The sequence below is a fragment of the Nerophis ophidion genome, linkage group LG12 (genome assembly GCF_033978795.1).
Source record: "Nerophis ophidion isolate RoL-2023_Sa linkage group LG12, RoL_Noph_v1.0, whole genome shotgun sequence".
NCBI lineage: Eukaryota > Metazoa > Chordata > Actinopteri > Syngnathiformes > Syngnathidae > Nerophis > Nerophis ophidion.
In genome coordinates, this window is record NC_084622.1 from 37,818,264 (window position 1) to 37,838,656 (window position 20,393).

The following is a 20,393-nucleotide window of genomic DNA, read 5'->3' on the forward strand; positions in this document are numbered from 1 at the left end:
TATCCCCAGTCCTTTGTATTGTTGTAAAGCATTGTTCACGTCTAAATTATTGCACCGCTGACAATACTGTAGACTGAGCGCTCATAAATAAATAAAAAATCCACCAAAGATATTTGAAATGTGAGCGTTTTTATCGTGGACAAAAGTTTCGGAGCGGAATAATGAACAAATCTGGTAAATTTGATATAAATGTTACATTACAGGAGTATGATGGCTGAATGGATGTTCGGAATCTAATTTGGTCAAACCAGACACATACACACGGTATCCAGCTGTACGTGTGTATATTGTTGAGAATTACAACATTACACTCGCATGGGGAATGCCACCTCTGGCACAGTTTATGAGGATTTTCCACCTTTTAAAACAAGGATAGTGGTTAGGCAGGCCCAAGAAAGTAGACTGGCATAAGAGAGCAGGTTCCATCAGGGAACAGAGGTTCAGTGAGGGCACAGAGCAGACTGGAATCTGGAAGGTTCCTTGGTGACCACTTAGTCTGTTTTATACTTGAGCCCCACGCTGGCATCCCACTTCCACACCTTGGACGTGTTTGTAGCAGGGATCGCCGATCCACCGATCGCGAGACTCTACAGATAGATTTCGCTAATGATATAGACATCAGTGATGTGATTTGTGTTTCCTCCCCTCCTGGAGCGAGATCCAATGAAAAGGCCAGTACTCTCCTTCCCCTCCCAGAGAGTATCCATTGTCCAATGAAAATGCGTGCTGTCCCATGCAGTCATTGGTCAATGTTGCCTGTCAATTATGTAACACGCACAGCACGAGACACTATAATGAAAGGTTATCTTTGCTAGGTACATACGCAGCTAAAATGTAGACCCCTCGAAAGAAAACCAAAGCATATCATTTTCACCAGAGTTGGAGGAAAGGTTTATTTTTCAGCTTGTTAAAGATAAGAGTGTCACGGCCCGGGCGCATGCCAATGCTCCCTCATCTGTGCGCTCTAATGAGCGTACCTCCAGGAGCGCACCATGCGCGTGTCAGTCCGGCAGCAGCAAGCGGCTGTAATCAATTTCCAGCAATCAGCGCACCTGCTGCTGATCAGCCTTCAGAAGCCTGCACAGCCTGCTATCCGGCGCCAGAACGCAATCATCTGTTCAAGTACTATAAGTTATCATCAAGCTCTATGCAACCTTGCCCTCCCTCTGTGTGTTCTCCACTGTCCTGTTTGGTTGGTTCATGCCTTCCGTGTCGTCCTTACTGCAATCTGCCTTCATTCCACGTGATGAGCTGTGTGTCTCGTCTCCCCTGTTTCCCCTCTGGTTCTCTGGCTGCCCTTTGGATCTCGACCTCCCGCCTGGACACGGACCTTTTGACGCCTCGCTATACCCCCGACTACCTGCCTGGCTCACGGATCCATGAGCCTGCCCTGCCCCTTTTGGATTTGCCTCTCGCTCAACACTCTGGTAACACTCAGCAGTTATTTCCTACACATAGTCACACACAACTACACCCTTTTGGCCCAGTCACACTCCATACCCGTGTTTATTGATATTATTATTTGTTCTTTACATATAAATAAATCATAGAGCTAAATACCACACCCTTGTTGTCTGTGCCGTCTACTCCTGTACACAACAAAGACTGTATGTTTCTTAGGCCACCAAAATCAAGCTTTCGGTAAAAATGTAATCTGGGGCGGCATCACAACACCAAATATCCACAGTTCAAGAAGCTCTTTCCACCACATACTGCTCTTCGTGCAAAAAAAGTTGAGGAGCTAAAATCACAATTGAAAGCACAAGAGCGGCTCTTTGTTACACCTTCTACGCCAGGGGTGTCAAACTCAAATACAGAGTGGGCCAAAATTTTAAACTGAACAAAGCCGCGGGCCAAGGTTGAACAAATTAACCTTTTAATAGGGACCCAAACAAGTTTTGCATTGAATATTGAACAAGCGAGACTTATATAACTTTATAGTGACATGCAAAATCGAGTTTGAAATAATACTAATAATTTAAAAATAGCAATGGCATATCAAATCAAATTTAAATAGAAATTGAATGCTTCTTTTCTATTTGCAGCCTTCTCAGGTAAATATCAAAATAAACTTTTCCCACAGGCTAATAATACATTTTTGCATTGTAGCGTCCAGGAAGAGGTAGTGCTGCAAGGGGTTCTGTGTATTTGTTCTGTTGTGTTTATGTTGTGTTACAGTGCGGATGTTCTCCCAAAATTTGCTTGTCATTCTCGTTTAGTGTTGGTTCACAGTGTGGCGTTCATTTGTATAGTCTTAAAGTTGTTTATACGGCCACCCTCAACGTGACCTGTATGGCTGTTGACCAAGCTTGCATTGCCGTAGCGTGTGTGTGTGTAAAAGCCACATATATCATGTGACTAGGCCGGCACGCTGTTTCTACGTAGGAAAAGCGGACGTGACGAAAAGTTTTAGAGGACGCTTGAGGCAGTGCCTTTAAGGCACGCCCCCGATATTGTTGTCCAGGTGGGAATCGGGAGAAATTTGGGAGAATGGTCGCCCCCTGTGATTTTCGTGAGGGGCACTGAAATTTGGGAGTCTCTTTGGAAAATCGGGGTATGTGTGGGGGGTGGGGGGTGTTAGCAAGCATGAGTATTAGCGGTGAATGCGGTGTTACAGCGACACCGCCGCTGTATAATACCAGCGGGCCAGCTCTAATGTTAATTTAATATTGCCTCAAGGGCCAAATTAAATCTAATATTGCCTCAAGGGCCACAAATTTTGCCCGCGGGCCAGAGTTTGACACCCATGTTCTACGCGATGCAGCCCCAGAAGCATCATTTCGTGTAAGTTACCCTCTGGCCAAACACAAGAACGAAGAAATACTCAAGGAGGCGATTGATATTACAGCCAACACATTTTTCAGCGACTTCAAAAACAAAAAACAAAATCAGTGCAGCTATCGACTGTATCCCGCTCGGACACGCAACTGTGACAAAGAGGATCGAATCACCGTCAGGGTACCTGGATGGACAGGTGCTAAAGGACTTGTCACAATGTGATTATTTTTCAATAAAACTGGATATTTTCAATGCATTTAAAAAATATGTGCCCGAAAATGACATCTAAACCTATAAACTGGTAGCGATCAACACTGATGGGGCGCCATCAATGCATGGTGTTCCTGATTTTCCCCACTTTATCAGCTACCATTGTATCATTCATCAGCAGGCCTTATCCCCATGTTCACCCCCTGGGAGGTGAGGGGAGCAGTGAACAGCAGCGGTGGCCACGCTCTGCAATCATTTGGTGATTTAACCCCCAATTCCAACCCTTGATGCTGAGTGCCAAGCAGGGAGGCAAAGGGTCCCATTTTTATAGTCTTTAGTATGACTCGGCCGGGGTTTGAACTCACGACCTTCCAGTCTTATGAAGGACAATCTAACCACAAAGCCACTGAGCAGGTCAAATTTGGCAAATGTTGGATTTTTCCCATGTCATGACACTTAGTATCAAACTGATCTACTCAGAGCCAAACCTCCTGTACACTGCTTGTTTAAAAGCCAACTGAAATGTGATTTTCTTATTTAAACGGGGATAGCAGGTCCATTCTGTGTCATACTTGATCATTTTGCGATATTGCCATGTTTTTGCTGAAAGGATTTAGTAGAAAACATCGACGATAAATATTTGCAACTTTTGGTCGCTAATAAAGAAGCCTTGCCTGTACCGGAAGTAGCAGACGATGTGCGCGTGACGTCACGGGATGTAGAGCGCCTCACATCCTCACATTGTTTACAATCATGGCCACCAGCAGCTAGAGCAATTCGGACCGAGAAAGCGACAATTTCCCCATTATTTTGAGCGAATATGAAAGATTCGTGTTGGAGGATAGTGAGAGTGAAGGACTAGAACAGGGGTCGGGACCCTTTTTGGCTAAGAGAGCCATGAAAGTCAAATATTTCACAATGTATTTCCGTAAGAGCCATATAACATTTTTCAACAATGAAGACAACTAAATTCATGCATTTTTAAGTATGACCAACATTTATAGAGTATAATAAGTCTCTTATTCTTTTTAACAACATTGTTATTATAAAAGTTAACCAATAATACATATAATACTTCTTACCATTAATGCAACATCTTGAACAGGTGCAGTAGAAAACGGATGGTTGGATTAAATTGCATGAGAATGTTTTATAATTTGAACGTTATTTTTGAAACTGTGATTACCAGCGGAGTTATTCATTACTTATCGTGTTAAGCAATGTCAGCTAAGATTTATCTGAGAGCCAGATGCAGTTATCAAAAGAGCCATATCTGGCTCTAGAGCCATAGGTTCCCTACCCCTGGTTTAAGCATTAGACACCTTTTTTACCTGCACTCTGCCTCCCGCTGTTTCCCACATCTACAAAGCAATTAGCTACCGACTGCCACCTACTGATATGGAAGAGTATTACACGGTTACTCGGCATAGCTCGGTTGGTAGAGTGGCCGTGCTAGTAACCTGAGGGTTCCAGGTTCGATTCCCGCTTCCGCCATCCTAGTCACTGGCGTTGTGTCCTTGGGCAAGACACTTTACACACCTGCCCTCAGTGACACCCACACTGGTTTAAATGTAACTTGGATATTGGGTGTCACTTTGTAAAGCGCTTTGAGTCACTAGAGAAAAGCGCTATATAAATATAATTATCTAACAGCCATATGTAGTCATCAAAAGAGTCACATCTGGCTCTAGAGCCAGATGTGTTCTGGACTAGAAGGAAAAAAAAAAGACAAGGGCAGTGGGAGCGATTCAGATGTTATTAGACACATTTACTAGGATAATTCTGGAAAATCCCTTATTTGCTTATTGTGTTACTAGTGTTTAGTGAGATTATATAGTCATAGCTGAAAGTCGGAGGGGTGTGGTGACCACCAGTGTCTCTTAGGGAAGCCATGGAGCAGCCAAGAAAGTCGCAGCTGCCTCTTTGATAGCTGCAGGAGGAACGGCACAAGCTCTGCTCATGTTTAAGGTAGGAGCCGACTTATTACCACAATTTTCTGACCGAAACCTGCCGGTTGACACATGGTAGAGAACCATGTTTGCTTGACCGCTCTGTTCCATATTAAAGCTTCACAACAAACAAAGAAACACCGGCTGTGTTTGTGTTGCTACAGCCGGCTGCAATACACCGCATTCCAGCAACATATTTCTTCTTTGATGTCTCCATTATTAATTGAACAAATTGCAAAAGATTCAGCAACACAGATGTCCAGAATACTGTGTAATTATGCGATAAAAACAGACTACTTTTAGTCGTGATCGGTGCTGGGAGAACCTGTCTGCTACCACCGGTGACGTCACGCGCACGCGTCATCATACGCGTCATCATTCCGTGACGTTTTCAACAGGATACCTCGCGGGAAATTTAAAATTGCAATTTAGTAAACTAAAAAGGCCGTATTGGCATGTGTTGCAATGTTAATATTTCATCATTGATATATAAACTATCAGACTGCGTGGTCGATAGTAGTGGGTTTTTAAGGCATTAATTAGGTCACCACTTATGGTGACCTAATTCTCCATGCTGATGTTTGCTGGCTGAGTCATGGCAAAGTGCTGCAAAGCTGTGTTGATTAGCTGCCAGAAATAAAGAAGTTTCAGTCAACGAGGAACGAGAAGCACCAAGAAATGTCCGATGACGCATTGCTGCTTGACCTGGGCTTTTTGACAGATTTGACCCCAAAACTGAATCTTCTAAACCAGGGGTCTCAGTGGGCCAATTGTGGCCCACAGGACGTTATTTTGCGGCCCCCACCTTAAAATGAAAGTTTAACGTTAGCGCGGCCCGCGAGTTTTACATAAATGGCGCCTGACAGCGTTGTGTTATTTGGGTCAAAATGGCTCTTTCAACGTTTTGGGTTGCCTACCCCTGCGTTAGTGGAAAAGCGGCAAATGAGTGAAAGCCACAGAGACTGTCAGGCTTGCCACTGACACTTTGTTTGTGTTTTAGTTTCTCCTCTGTGTTTAGTATTTCCTGTCCTTAGTTCCTGTCAAGTGCTCTTATTTTGTCAGCTTCCTGTCTTGTTCCCTGAGTGCTGTGTTTCCCGTCAGCTACGGCTGATTGGCACCTGGCCACACCAGTTGCCAATCAGCCCGCTCCTATTTGTACCTGCTTTGTCTTGTGTCAGTTGCTGGATCATTGTATCGTCTTGTCATTGTCACGTCTAGTCGCTCTTGTGATGTGTTATCGCTCCTGTCGTGTCGTACCTTGTCTTTGCAAACGTAGCGGTAAGCTATATTCAGTTGATGTTTGTAGCTTACTGTTTTTTGTTCGCTGCTTCCGTTTTATTTGTCATTACACAAGTACGACTTCTGTTTGCCTGTTCGCTACCCGCTAGCTTCCACGCTAAGCTCCTGTTCGTTATTTTCTAGCTCCCAGGCTAGGTCCTTTTGTTTGATGTACCCTATTGGTTTTGTTTTTGTCTTAATATTTAATTAAATCATGTTTTCTCATTCCATGCCTGCACCCATCTCTGCATCTTGGGGTTCGTCACCAAATAACCCTGACAGAGACGTTGCCATGGAGACGAGAGTTTTCTTACGTGCCCGGCTGCAGTCACACTGCAACACCTGTCCGTCAGTAATAACAGTCCCCGATAACCTGGACCAATTCAGATCGTTATTTTTTTAAATTATTGTTTAATTTGCGTTGCCTCACCCGATGAACACTACAAATATTTCTATATGAACACTCCGAGAGCTGTCACTTTTTTATGCTCGCTATCCCGGTACTTTCCCGCCGTCTTGCTGTAGGGAGGGAAAACGGAACAAAACACATTGCGGAAACAACATTATTCTTCGTGCGTTGGCTAAATACAAATATATTCCACTCTGAGGAGTATGCAAAAACTTTTTTAGGAAATCTTTTCTTGCGGCCCAACCTCACCCAGACTCTGCATCCAGTGGCCCCCAGGTAAAGTGAGTTTGAGACCCCTGCTCTAAACACTGCAATTCAGGGGGGAAACAAGCACATGTCCCACATGATACATGCAGTGAATGCCTTCAAGGCCAAGTTGTGTGTTTGGACTACTCATCTGAAAAAAAGGAAGCGAACACATTTTCATAACCTGGAAAAAATATCTCAACCCATCAAGGACAAGGCTGTTTTCCACCCATAGGTGTACCGCACACACCTGGACAAAGTGACAGCAGAGTTCAGTGGGCATTTTGTAGAGGTAAAGGCCCCGGAGGACATTGCTGCTTTTGTATCAAAACCCTTGCCGCCAATTGATGGAGAACGGAAAGCAGCCAAATTCAAAAATGCATTTTCTTTACAAACTGATGTTGCATAGAAATAATTGCTTTGCAAAATGACAGTGAATTGAAAGCCAGAGCAGGGAACAGCGACTATTGGGGACGAGTAAACATGTGCACTAAAACTGGCTGCCTACCAACTGCCTCAGACTAGATGTGTGCAATTACGAGCCAACTTAGAAAATACTCCCGATGTTCCGTCACAGTCATTGCACTGACTTGAGTGACACATGTTGAAAATTAAATGTTGCAACTTCATACACTTTAAATTTACATGGCAATTCATATTGCCATGAAGTTTTTTTTTCTTGCAAGTCAAGTTTCACCGAAACTAAACGTAGCAATAGCAAATAGCCTACTCAGTGGCCTAGTGGGTAGAGCATGGGTGTCAAACTCTGGCCCGCGGGCCAAATTTGGCCCTTAAGGCAATATCAAATTGACATTAGAGCTGGCCCGCCGGTATTATACAGCAGTGGTGCCGCTGTAACACCGCATTCACCGCTAATACTCTTACTTGCCAATCCTCCCGATTTTCCTAGAAGACTCCCGAATTTCAGTGCCCCTCTCGAAAATCTCCCGGGGGCAACCATTCTCCCGAATTTCTCCCAATTTCCACCCGGACAACAATATTGAGGACCGTGCCTTTATCGTACTCTACAAGCTGTCGTCATGTCCTCTTTTCCTCCCTACAAACAGCGTGCCAGCCCAGTCACATAATAAATGCGGCTTTTACGCACAGAAATGAATGCAAGCATACTTGGTCAACACCCATACTGAAGGTGGCCGTGTAAACAACTTTAACACTGTTACAAATATGCGCCACACTGTGAACCCACACCAAGCAAGAATGACAAACACATTTCGGGAGAACATTCTCGACATAAACAAAACAGAACAAATACCCAGTACCCCTTGCAGCACTAACTCTTCCGGGACGCTGCACTATACACCCCCCGCCCCCACCACCATTTTTTTATTTTCATTTTATTTAATATGCCATTGGTATTCTTTCGTTTGTTTTTTGAAAGTTGATTTTGCACTGTTAAGTTATATAAGTGTTGCTTGTTTTATATTCGGTGTTAAAGCAAATCAGTTTAGCAAACTGAGCAATAATTAACGTTTTTATTCTTGCACTTTCTCTGGCTACTTGAATGTTTGATTCATTCATTATTGTTATTTTATTTTCAAATGTATAATTAGCCTTTGGAAAAAGTTTATTTTAATAGTTACCTCAGAGGGCTGCAAATAGAAAAGAGGCATTACATTTTTATTCCAAATTTTATTTGAAATGCCATTGATATTTTTTAATTATCCATCCATCCATTTTCTACCGCTTATTCCCTTTTGGAGTATTATTATTATTATTTGAAACTCTATTTTGCATGTCACTATAAAGTAACATAAGCTTTGCTTGTTTAATATTCATTGCAAAACTTGTTTAGGTCCTATCAAAAGGTTAATTTGTTCAATTTTGGCCCGTGGCTTTGTTCAGTTTTTAAATTTTGGCCCACTCTGTATTTGAGTTTGACACCCCTGGGTTAGTGTCTGCCCTGAGATCGGTAGGTCGTGAGTTGAAATCCCGGCCGAGTCATACCAAAGACTATAAAAATTGGGACCCATTACCTCCCTGCTTGGCACTCAGCATTAAGGGTTGGAATTGGGGGTTAAAGCACCATAAATGATTCCCGGGAGCGGCACCGCTGCTGCTCACTGCTCCCCTCACCTCCCAGGGGGTGATCAAGGGTGATGGGTCAAATGCAGAGAATAATTTCGCCACATTTAGTATGTGTGTGACAATCATTGGTACGTTAACTTTTAAATGTGTGTATTTTTTGCCAAACAAAAGTGACATGGCAATTCATATTTTCTATTAATTGCACTAAACAATTGTATACTCTGATTGAAAAGTTTGAGCAAAACTAGATGTGGTGACAGCTAAGGTATTATTGCCAAATAAAAGCCTTCAGTTGGAAGGAATTGGGTCTTTTTTTTAATTGCTTCAAAAGATGATGTTTCCCTGGTTTATAACCGAGTTTGGGGATTTTGGGTTCAAAAAGGTTGGTGACCACTGGCTTACAGATTTGTAGCCATAAGTGAATAGCCAATAAAAAGGTACTTTTGATGTGTACCATCAGGTTATCACACCATACTATCAAAGGTGAATAGCAGAAGATGCTCTTTTCCCTAGCCTCCAAAAGCCATTCTTCAAGCAATACACTCCATCTGTTCTGCGATTTTCAGCATAACATCTGAAGTCTGCTGCAAATGTAAATCTTTTACTGCAAGAATCATGTGACAGCAAAATGTGCAGGCTTCCCACATTGTGGCCAGATGAGGTCTTGATTCTCTGAGGTCTGCCTCTCATTTGTTGTCTGCTGCAGACCACAGCTGGGGGAGAAAAAGGGTTTTCTGCAAATATCATAGACGCTGAATCAAGCGGTGAATCACAAGGAATCAACAGGCACGTGCAGATAAATATTTGTGCCGAGTTTCTTTAACACTGAGTCTTTTTCCTCCACTTCACGGGATGATTCACACGCACACCCAACTGTGATCTCGGAAAGGTAAACCTGCCACACGTGCGTCAAAGTCTGATGGCTGACATAAGGATGGTGCACACACATGAATAGGAGCCTTCACTGAAGGCACGAGGGAAGTTCTGCCCTCATTGCCTTCATTTTTCTTCTTCAAAACACAAATTCTCACCCCAGGCATTAAGATTTGTTTGCATACAAACACACACACTGTCATGCACCAAGCCAATAAAGACATAGTCACCCCTCACCTCAACTCTCGGGGTTGCACAGTGACTCCAAACTCCCAAGATGTGAGGTGCCTGAGAACGTCTCCTCTCCTTATCGCTGCCTCTCTTTTCCCTCACTCACTTCCCAACCTGTAGTCAGCGCGTGGCTCTCATTACGTTCTGCAGCAGTGAAATAGGGCAGGGAAAAAGGAGGGGGGTTGTAAATAGGTCCTGCCCAGATTGATGAGACAGGCATCCAAAAACAACCTCAAAATCAAAAAGAGAGAGTACTTCCACTATAAAATGACAAATAACTACGTCGGTTCCTGCTACTCTGTTGTTCAAATTTTCGGAACCATATAGAATTCTTTGATCTATGTTTTATAGCCCCTCCGCTGTTCACAAATATTTTCTTCTTTTCCCCCCATGCTGTCGCTATATCTAAATCTGCACAAACATATAGCATTCTTTCAGTCTGAGCCTCAGCATGCTCGAACTGTCACAAAAGGAGATGAACTTCAGCTATGTTGTATGCACTGTAAGGTTACACGGTTTGGCTTATTTTGCCTGGTAAAAATCCAATCCCCAAATGTCTTGACCGGTTAAACCAGGGGTGTCAAACTCAAATACAGAGTGGGCAAAATTTTAAACTGAACAAAGCCGCGGGCCAAGGTTGAACAAATTAACCTTTTAATAGGGACCCAAACAAGTTTTGCATTGAATATTGAACAAGCGAGACTTATATAACTTTATAGTGACATGCAAAATCGAGTTTCAAATAATACTAATAATTTAAAAATAGCAATGGCATATCAAATCAAATTCAAATAGAAATTGAATGCCTCTTTTCTATTTGCAGCCTTCTCAGGTAAATATCAAAACAAACTTTTCCCACAGTCTAATAATACATTTTTATATTGTAGCGTCCAGGAAGAGGTAGTGCTGCAAGGGGTTCTGTGTATTTGTTCTGTTGTGTTTATGTTGTGTTACAGTGCGGATGTTCTCCCGAAATTTGCTTGTCATTCTCGTTTAGTGTTGGTTCACAGTGTGGCGTTTATTTGTATAGTCTTAAAGTTGTTTATACGGCCACCCTCAGTGTGACCTGTATGGCTGTTGACCAAGCTTGCATTGCATTAGCGTGTGTGTGTGTAAAAGCCACATATATCATGTGACTAGGCCGGCACGCTGTTTCCACGTAGGAAAAGCGGACGTGACGAAAGGTTTTAGAGGACGCTTGAGGCAGTGCCTTTAAGGCACGCCCCCGATACTGTTGTCCAGGTGGGAATCGGGAGAAATTTGGGAGAATGGTTGCCCTCTGTGATTTTCGTGAGGGGCACTGAAATTTGGGAGTCTCCTTGGAAAATCGGGGTGTCGGGGGGGTGTTAGCAAGCATGAGTATTAGCGGTGAATGCGGTGTTACAGCAACACCGCCGCTGTATAATACCGGCGGGCCAGCTCTAATGTTAATTTGATATTGCCTCAAGGGCCAAATGAAAAAACACGGCGGGCCATGTTTGGCCTGCAGGCCATAGTTTGACCCCCATGGGTTAAACTATTGAATGGACAATTCAGACAAATGCAAAGGTCTGGCGGCAGACTACTGCATGTGAAGTTGTGTACTATGGCTCACTCAGCTGCTAAGTTCTCTCTCCTTCTTCCTCACACAAACAAACACACACGCGCATGCAAACATAGTCTTACTTTAAGGTTAAAAAGACCGTGACACTGTCTTTCTAGAATGTGAGGAATGCACTACGCTTACTGTGTGAAAACGAGTCGGTTTCAAAGTAAACATGCCGCGAGTCTTTATTAGGCTATCCATTCTTGTTACCAAGCAGAGAAAAAAGTACGTAGTGACTTACAAACACCTCGCTGTATGAACTTTTCGATTTACGAACCACAGACCGAATAGAAATATGCTTTGTTGTACGAACCTTGTCTCAGGCTATGTCTACACCAAACCGGATAACCTCTTAAACGAATAATAGTTTAGCGCAAGTCCCACTAAACCATCGTTTAAGGCAGGGGTCGGGAACCTTTTTGGCTGAGAGAGCCATTTAAGCCAAATACATAAAATGTATTTCCGTGAGAGCCAAATTTTTAACACTGAGTACAACTTAATGTCTGCATTTTTATGTAAGACCAACATTTATAGAGTATAATATGTCACAAACTCGCATGGCAGCAGTAGTGGCGACCCCAAGATGCAGGAACCCGGAGAGCAAAGAGCAAGAAAGATCAATCAATCAATCAATGTTTACTTATATAGCCCTAAATCACTAGTGTCTCAAAGGGCTGCACAAACCACTACGACATCCTCGGGCAAGGAAAACTCACACCCAGTGGGACATCGGTGACAATAATGACTATGAGAACGTGATACTGTGATACTGATGATACTGATGACTATGAGAACATATGAGAACATGATACTGTGAAAGATCAATCCATAATGGATCCAACACAGTCGCGAGAGTCCAGTCCAAAGCGAATCCAACACAGCAGCGAGAGTCCCGTTCACAGTGGAGCCAGCAGGAAACCATCCCAAGCGGAGGCTAATCAGCAGCGCAGAGATGTCCCCAGCCGATACACAGGCGAGCAGTACATGGCCACCGGATCGGACCGGACTCCCTCCACAAAGGAGAATGGGACATAGAAGAAAAAGAAAAGAAACGGCAGATCAACTGGTCTAAAAAGGGAGTCTATTTAAAGGCTAGAGTATACAAATGAGTTTTAAGGTGAGACTTAAATGCTTCTACTGAGGTAGCATCTCGAACTGTTACCGGGAGGGCATTCCAGAGTACTGGAGCCCGAAATGAAAAAGCTCTACAGCCCACAGACTTTTTTTGGGCTTTGGGGATCACTAATAAGCCGGAGTCCTTTGAACGCAGATTTCTTGCCGGGACATATGGTACAATACAATCGGCAAGATAGGATGGAGCTAGACCGTGTAGTATTTTATACGTAAGTAGTAAAACCTTAAAGTCACATCTTAAGTGCACAGGAAGCCAGTGCAGGTGAGCCAGTACAGGCGTAATGTGATCAAACTTTCTTGTTCTTGTCAAAAGTCTAGCAGCCGCATTTTGTACCAACTGTAATCTTTTAATGCTAGACATGGGGAGACCCGAAAATAATACGTTACAGTAATCGAGGCGAGACGTAAGATGCTTTTAATATCATCAACAGAGGAGAATGAAGCAGTCTTGCATGTACAGTTCTAAACAATAGTCAATCTTCGAGCCCTGAGGAGCGCGTGAGACAAGCATAAATAGAAACATGCTGATAGGCAGCAGGTGTGAACCGGCTGCCAATCAACAGCGGGTGAGGGGAAAAAAAACTGCGCCTTGTGGGACAATCAGGAAACGGAAACAAAATAAGAGCACTGATGGGAAGTAAAATGTAAGAGAATGTTTTATATTTTGAATGGGGGACGGCGTGGCGCAGTGGGAGATCGGCCGTGCGCAACCCGAGGGTCCCTGGTTCAAATCCCACCTAGTACCAACCTCGTCACGTCCGTTGTGTCCTGAGCAAGACACTTCACCCTTGCTCCTGATGGGTGCTGGTTGGCGCCTTGCATGGCAGCTCCCTCCACCAGTGTGTGAATGTGTGTGTGAATGGGTAAATGTGGAAGTTGTGTCAAAGCGCTTTGAGAAGGTAGAAAAGCGCTATACAAGTACAACCCATTTATTTATTATTTGAATGTTATTTTTAACACTGTGATTACCAGCGGAATTATTCATTACTTATCATGTTAAGCAATGTCAGCTATGATTTATCTGAGAGCCAGATGCAGTCATCAAAAGAGCCACATCTGGCTCTAGAGCCGTAGGTTCCCTAGGGGAACCTCCTTGAATCATTTTTTACATGGGTAAGCGCGCTGTGTATTTCTTGAATCTCCGGCTCTTAGTTTTGTCTGGACTCATTGATCGTTTACAAACTGAGTTCAGAGAGGACGTGATGCCGGAAAGACCGCGCCCCAGACAGGAAGTGACGTCAGAAAGAACGCGCCACAGCCAGCTTCATACCAACCCATTCCCACTCGGAGGTAAATAGTAGAAAGATGGAGGCGAGTCATCCAGACATGCTGTGTTTCCCCTTCCTCTACATGTACAGACGCCTGTAGAAACCACACCTGAATACCTTAAAGAGAAAGCGATTGCAGCTATTTCGGATACAACACTTCTCAGACGGCAAGAGAACTTTCGAATGTCCAGGTCAGCTGTGATTGTACTTACTGAAAAACTCTATCCATTTGTCGAAGGAGTGACAACGAAAATACGGGTACCCGTGGATGTGATAAAAAAAAAAGGTAGCATGTGCTTTGTATTACCTGGCTGACAAGAGAAGACTACCGAAAACATAGAATGCATTTGGACTGGCAAAGCAGACCGTATCAGGAATTGTCCGCCATTTATGTCGCGGACTCAACGTCTAGGTCCAGAGTATATAAAGTTACGAAAAACAAATGAAGGTGAAGGCAAACAAGTGAGGAATGTCCTGACCAGATATCTATATCCCAAGATTGATTGATGTAAAATGTTCTTTATCACATTGTCTACTTTGTTTAAAGATTGTATATATTTATGATGTCTCCAGCGTGATTCACTACAATAGGGCCCCACAGCACACTGGATTAAATGAAATACCACAACACTGGATATTGTTCAGATACGTTACATTTAGGAACTTGCACAGAAAGCAACTACGGAGGTGACTATGACGTGCACAAGTTCCGTGCATGCATATGAGGTTGCGTTGCGCCGGCGGACGGAGGGGGTTAGGGGGTCTTAAACAACCAGTGTCAATCAATCAATCAATGTTTATTTATATAGCCCCAAATCACAAATGTCTCAAAGGACTGCACAAATCATTACGACTACAACATCCTCGGAAGAACCCACAAAAGGGCAAGGAAAACTCACACCCAGTGGGCAGGGAAAATTCACATTCAGTGGGACGCCAGTGACAATGCTGACTATGAGAAACCTTGGAGAGGACCTCAGATGTGGGCAACCCCCCCCCTCTAGGGGACCGAAAGCAATGGATGTTGAGCGGGTCTAACATGATACTGTGAAAGTTCAATCCATAGTGGCTCCAAGACAGCAGTGAGAGTCCCGTCCACAGGAAACCATCTCAAGCGGATCAGCAGCGTAGAGATGTCCCCAACCGATACAGGCGAGCGGTCCATCCTGGGTCCCGACGAGCGGTCCATCCTGGGTCTCGACTCTGGACAGTCAGTACTTCATCCATGGTCATCGGACCGGACCCCCTCCACAAGGGAGGGGGGGACATAGGAGAAAGAAAAGAAGTGGCAGATCAACTGGTCTAAAAAGGAGGTCTATTTAAAGGCTAGAGTATACAGATGAGTTTTAAGATGAGACTTAAATGCTTCTACTGAGGTAGCATCTCGAACTGTTACCGGGAGGGCATTCCAGAGTACTGGAGCCCGAACGGAAAACGCTCTATAGCCCGCAGACTTTTTTTGAGCTCTAGGAATCACTAATAAGCCGGAGTCTTTTGAACGCAGATTTCTTGCCGGGACATACGGTACAATACAATCGGCAAGATAGGCTGGAGCTAGACCGTGTAGTATTTTATACGTAAGTAGTAAAACCTTAAAGTCACATCTTAAGTGCACAGGAAGCCAGTGCAGGTGAGCCAGTACAGGCGTAATGTGATCAAACTTTCTTGTTCTTGTCAAAAGTCTAGCAGCCGCATTTTGTACCAACTGTAATCTTTTAATGCTAGACATGGGGAGACCCGAAAATAATACGTTACAGTAATCGAGACGAGACGTAACAAACGCATGGATAATGATCTCGGCGTCTTTAGTGGACAAAATGGAGCGAATTTTAGCGATAGTGTGTGTGTGGACAAGGATAAGGTTAGGTGGAATTTACCCTGGATAACCTTAGCCAGTTTAGTGTAGAAGGGACCTCAGTGAACGAACTTTTCATCCCCCCATTATGTGCCTGTAACACACCCATTGTGGGTGAGCTGATCAATCTCCGTCAGCAGAGCAGTGTTGTCGTTAGCTACTGTACTACTGTACTTTATCTGCTTTTTAAACGTTTTCTGTGACGGTGCAGTAGGTCGGCTTTTGACGTGATCTCAAAATGCAGAAAAGACAAGTGTCGTGCAGACAGAAGGCTATTTGGATATGAAACCGGGCAGAAGAAAAATAACAAAGGTCTAGCATAGGGGTCACTAACCTTTTTGAAACCAAGGGCTACTTCTTGGGTATTGATTAATGCGAAGGGCTACCAGTTTGATACACACTTAAATAAATTGCCAGAAATAGCCAATTTGCTCAATTTACCTTTAATAAATAAATGTATATCTATAAAAAAAATGGGTATTTCTGTCCGTCATTCCGTCGTACATTTTTTTTCCTTTTACAGAAGGTTTTTTGTAGAGAGTAAATGATGAAAAAACACTTAATTGAACAGTTTAAAAGAGGAGAAAACACGAAAAAAATGAAAATACAGTTTTGAAACATATTTTATCTTCAATTTCAACTCTTTAAAATTCAAAATTCAACCAAAAAAAATAAATACAAAAACTAGCTAATTCGAATCTTTTTGAAAAAAATAAAAAAACATCATTAGTAATTTTTCCTGATTAAGATTGATTTTACAATTTTCATGACATGTTTTAAATAGGTTAAAATCCATTCTGCACTTTGTTGGAATATATAACAAATTGGACCGACCTATATTTCTAACAAAGACAAATCATCATTTCTTCTCGATTTTCCAGAACAAAAATTTTAAAAGAAATTCAAAAGACTTTGAAATAAGATCTACATTTGATTCTACAGATTTTCTAGATTTGCCTGAATAATTTTTTAAAATTTTAATCATAATAAGTTTGAAGAAATATGTCACAAATATTCTTCGTCGAAAAAACAGAAGCTAAAATGAAAAATTAAATTAAAATGAAAAATTAAATTAAAATGTATTTATTATTCTTTACAATAAAAAAAAAATTAAAATTACTTGAACATTGATTTAAATTGTCCGTAAAGAAGAGGAAGGAATTTAAAAGGCAAAAAGGTATATGTGTTTAAAAATCCTAAAATCATTTTAAAGGTTGTATTTTTTCTCTAAAATTGTCTTTCTCAAATTTATAAGAAGCACAGTAAATAAAAAATGAATATATTTAAACAAGTGAAGACCAAGTCTTTAAAATATTTTCTTGGATTTTCAAATTCTATTTGAGTTTTGTCTCTCTTAGAATTAAAAATGTCAAGCAAAGCGAGACCAGCTTTGAATACAATCTAAAAAAAATTGAGGCAGCTAATTGGTAAGTGCTGCTATTTGAGCTATTTTTAGAACAGGCCAGCGGGCGACTCATCTGGTCCTTACGGGCACGTTGGTGACCCCTGGTCTAGCATGTACTCATAAAGCAACAGCACACTACGGCATACACTACGTAATGAACCAGCACTGAAAGTGGGAACAAAGTGCCACTAAAATAAAACCAATCAACAATGAGGGACATGTGTGCTGACAGGACAACAAAGAGAAAGTGAAGGTGCTGCAAAAAACAGAGAGACCAATACCGACAAAAAAGAGCATCAGGACAGGAAGTGATACTAACCACAGGAAAATAAAAATTGTGGGATTATGACATTTATAGCATCTTTACATTATTTTGCTTGTTTTACTGGCTTAATACGAGTAAGGAAAACAATGGACAAGCAATGAGTGGTTTGAAATATTTATGGCGTATCCACAGCGTTGTCAACACTGCCCCCTACCTTCCCCCCACTACACACCTAGAAGATCAACAAGGTATTTGTCATTCCTAAACACTGTAGTGACTTGGGTGTTAAAGTTAAAGAGTTTTCTGATTGTGAGCGCACCACAGGGTTAATGACAGTGTGTGTGTGTGTCGGCAGACCGGCTGGATAGGAGGACGGTTCACCTCATTGTTGTATATCAAATAGACATTGATCCATCACCCCGTGTTATGTTTGTTCGATATACAGTACTGTATAGTGCTTAATACTGTCAATACGTGGACTTTGGGGGTTGTTTTCCCGGAAAGCAAAGGAAAGTTGGCACGGGCAAGGCGTGAAGGTAAGGACATGAATTGATTAACGTGGACCCCGACTTAAACAAGTTGAAAAACTTATTCGGGTGTTACCATTTAGTGGTCAATTGTACGGAATATGTACTGTACTGTGCAATCTACTAATAAAAGTACCAATCAATCAATCAACATAATTTATTTTAACACTAACAAATTGAACAAACAAAAGGCGCGCACAAGGCGGAAGTACAACATTTGGCTAATGAAACAAAAACTAGCACTTTGGCAGAAAAACTATGAACATGAAACAAAACTCGATAACTGTGACATAAAAAAACTAAAACTTACGTGGCATGGCAAGAAGCAAAACTATGGACCGTATCAGAGGTAGCATGGCATGAAGTGAACATAGGTAAAGTTGCCAGGCTAAATTCCTGGCAACTTTCGGTTTAAATAATACAGGTGACGGAACAGGTGCGTGAGTCAAAACAAATCAGGGGCGTGACATGACAGGTGAAACTAATTGGTTGGCATGGTCACCAAGCAAACAAGGAAGTGCAAAAACAGGAAACAATGGAGTGTTAAAGTAAACAGAACATAACTAAACAAAACATGATCACAAGACATGACAAATACTGTGTAGAAAATATCGATTTTTGTCCAGGCTGGGACCCATTATTCATGTTTGCATTATTTCTTATCATGAAATTTGCATCAATGTACAAACTGTTCTATTTACTAATCCTGTTCAAGAACCGATGAAGTTTGTAAACCGAGGCTCTATTGTATTTAAAGCATGTTATCACAAAATATGAAACATACAAGTCACGGATGATGAGTAACTATGTTCATGTATAAAAGTAAGTGCATCTCTATATTCCTTCAAAACCGCTCTAAAACAACACCTCCAGGCAACTTCAACACTTTACTAATACCCTCCTCCATTCACATCCCATCTCCCCGGATTATAAACAACTCAAATGTACTTCTAATGTATATACTTGTTCTTATGCTATGTGAACTCACTATGTTCTCTGCTGGCTGTACATATCCTACTAAATAAGACCTACACTGTTTCAATGTCCACATTTCTCTGTTGATGCAATTGTTGATGACTGAAGTTCTGATATCAACCAAATCTCCTCATCCCACCCCCCGGATTGTAAATAATGTAAATAATTCAATGTACATACTATGATGATTAACTTGTGTGATGACTGTATTATGTTGATAGTATATATTTGTACCATGAATTGATTAACGTGGACCCCGACTTAAACAAGTTGAAAAACTTATTCGGGTGTTACCATTTAGTGGTCAATTGTACAGAATATGTACTGTACTGTGCAATCTACTAATAAAAGTATCAATCAATCAATCAAACACTGCATTATTTGCAACACACTGGAGAGAAGGAAATATGACAAGGGATGTGATACTAAGCAGTTCATATCTGTGGTCATCTAGTAATCTAATCAGGACACAAACCAGAGCAGTGCTTACACCCCAAACGTGACCCTGACCATGACCGCACACATAAGTTGGATGAAAGAGTTATAGAAAAAAATAATAATAATTATAATCAGAAATTGTTGAATTGGCTAAAGCCATATGAGGATTGTCCCACTTGTAAACATGCAACTCCCCCGGATTTTCTCTCCACACCTTTTCCCCCAGTTACCTATTGGAATTGAAACCGCTTTAAGGTTGAAAGAAAAAAAAAACAGGTCTTTATAATGTTTTAGTATTCAAAATGATGTGAATGTTTGTGTTTATAAGTATCGAGGCCTTGAACCCTGAGTCATGATGTAGACTTTGGGAATTTGGCACGACTTCCTTTCTCTACTGGGCGGTCAAGCCTCACTCCCCCATAATCTTCCCAAGTCTTTTTTGTGTAGTTTCAAACATCCTTGGTCCAGTTCTGTCATGGACCCTAATGTGCTCAAGATGATAAGATTGATTCCAGTTTAGGTCCCAGATACGCTGTCGTCTGTGTTTGCTGCATACTTTCAAATGCAAAATACACAATAGATGTGTCCTGGCTATGTTGATGCGGAGGATTTGAAGTGAAGGGAAATTTTGCAAGACACACTCACTGGAAATTGCTTATCCCAATTCCGGTCGAAGGCAGGAATTACCATCATCTTCAGGGGGTAGACAAATGTAGTGAGGGTGGTTGGAAAATGGACATAACTGCGGCTTTCAATACCCTGTTCCGAATCGGAAACTTTCACAATGTTAATCATTGTGAGCAAAGTTTATCGAGCATTAGGAAAGAACAGCTACACGTACATAGAAATGTGATGTCATGTAATTACTGGAGAGTAAATACACAAATATGGCAGGCAAAAGGATTACGGTTTTAAAAGAAT

General features: G+C 42.0%; 1 protein-coding gene across 1 annotated transcript in view; it reads right to left on the reverse strand.

Annotated features, from left to right (window-relative positions):
* LOC133563410 (zinc finger protein 469) overlaps window positions 1–20,393 on the reverse strand; it is a 787,165-nt gene that overhangs the window by 229,800 nt on the left and 536,972 nt on the right. Inside the window, exon 5 of the mRNA XM_061917527.1 lies at window positions 10,027–10,164. The gene's annotated coding sequence lies outside the window, so the exon portion shown is untranslated. The remainder of the gene's footprint in view (window positions 1–10,026; window positions 10,165–20,393) is intronic.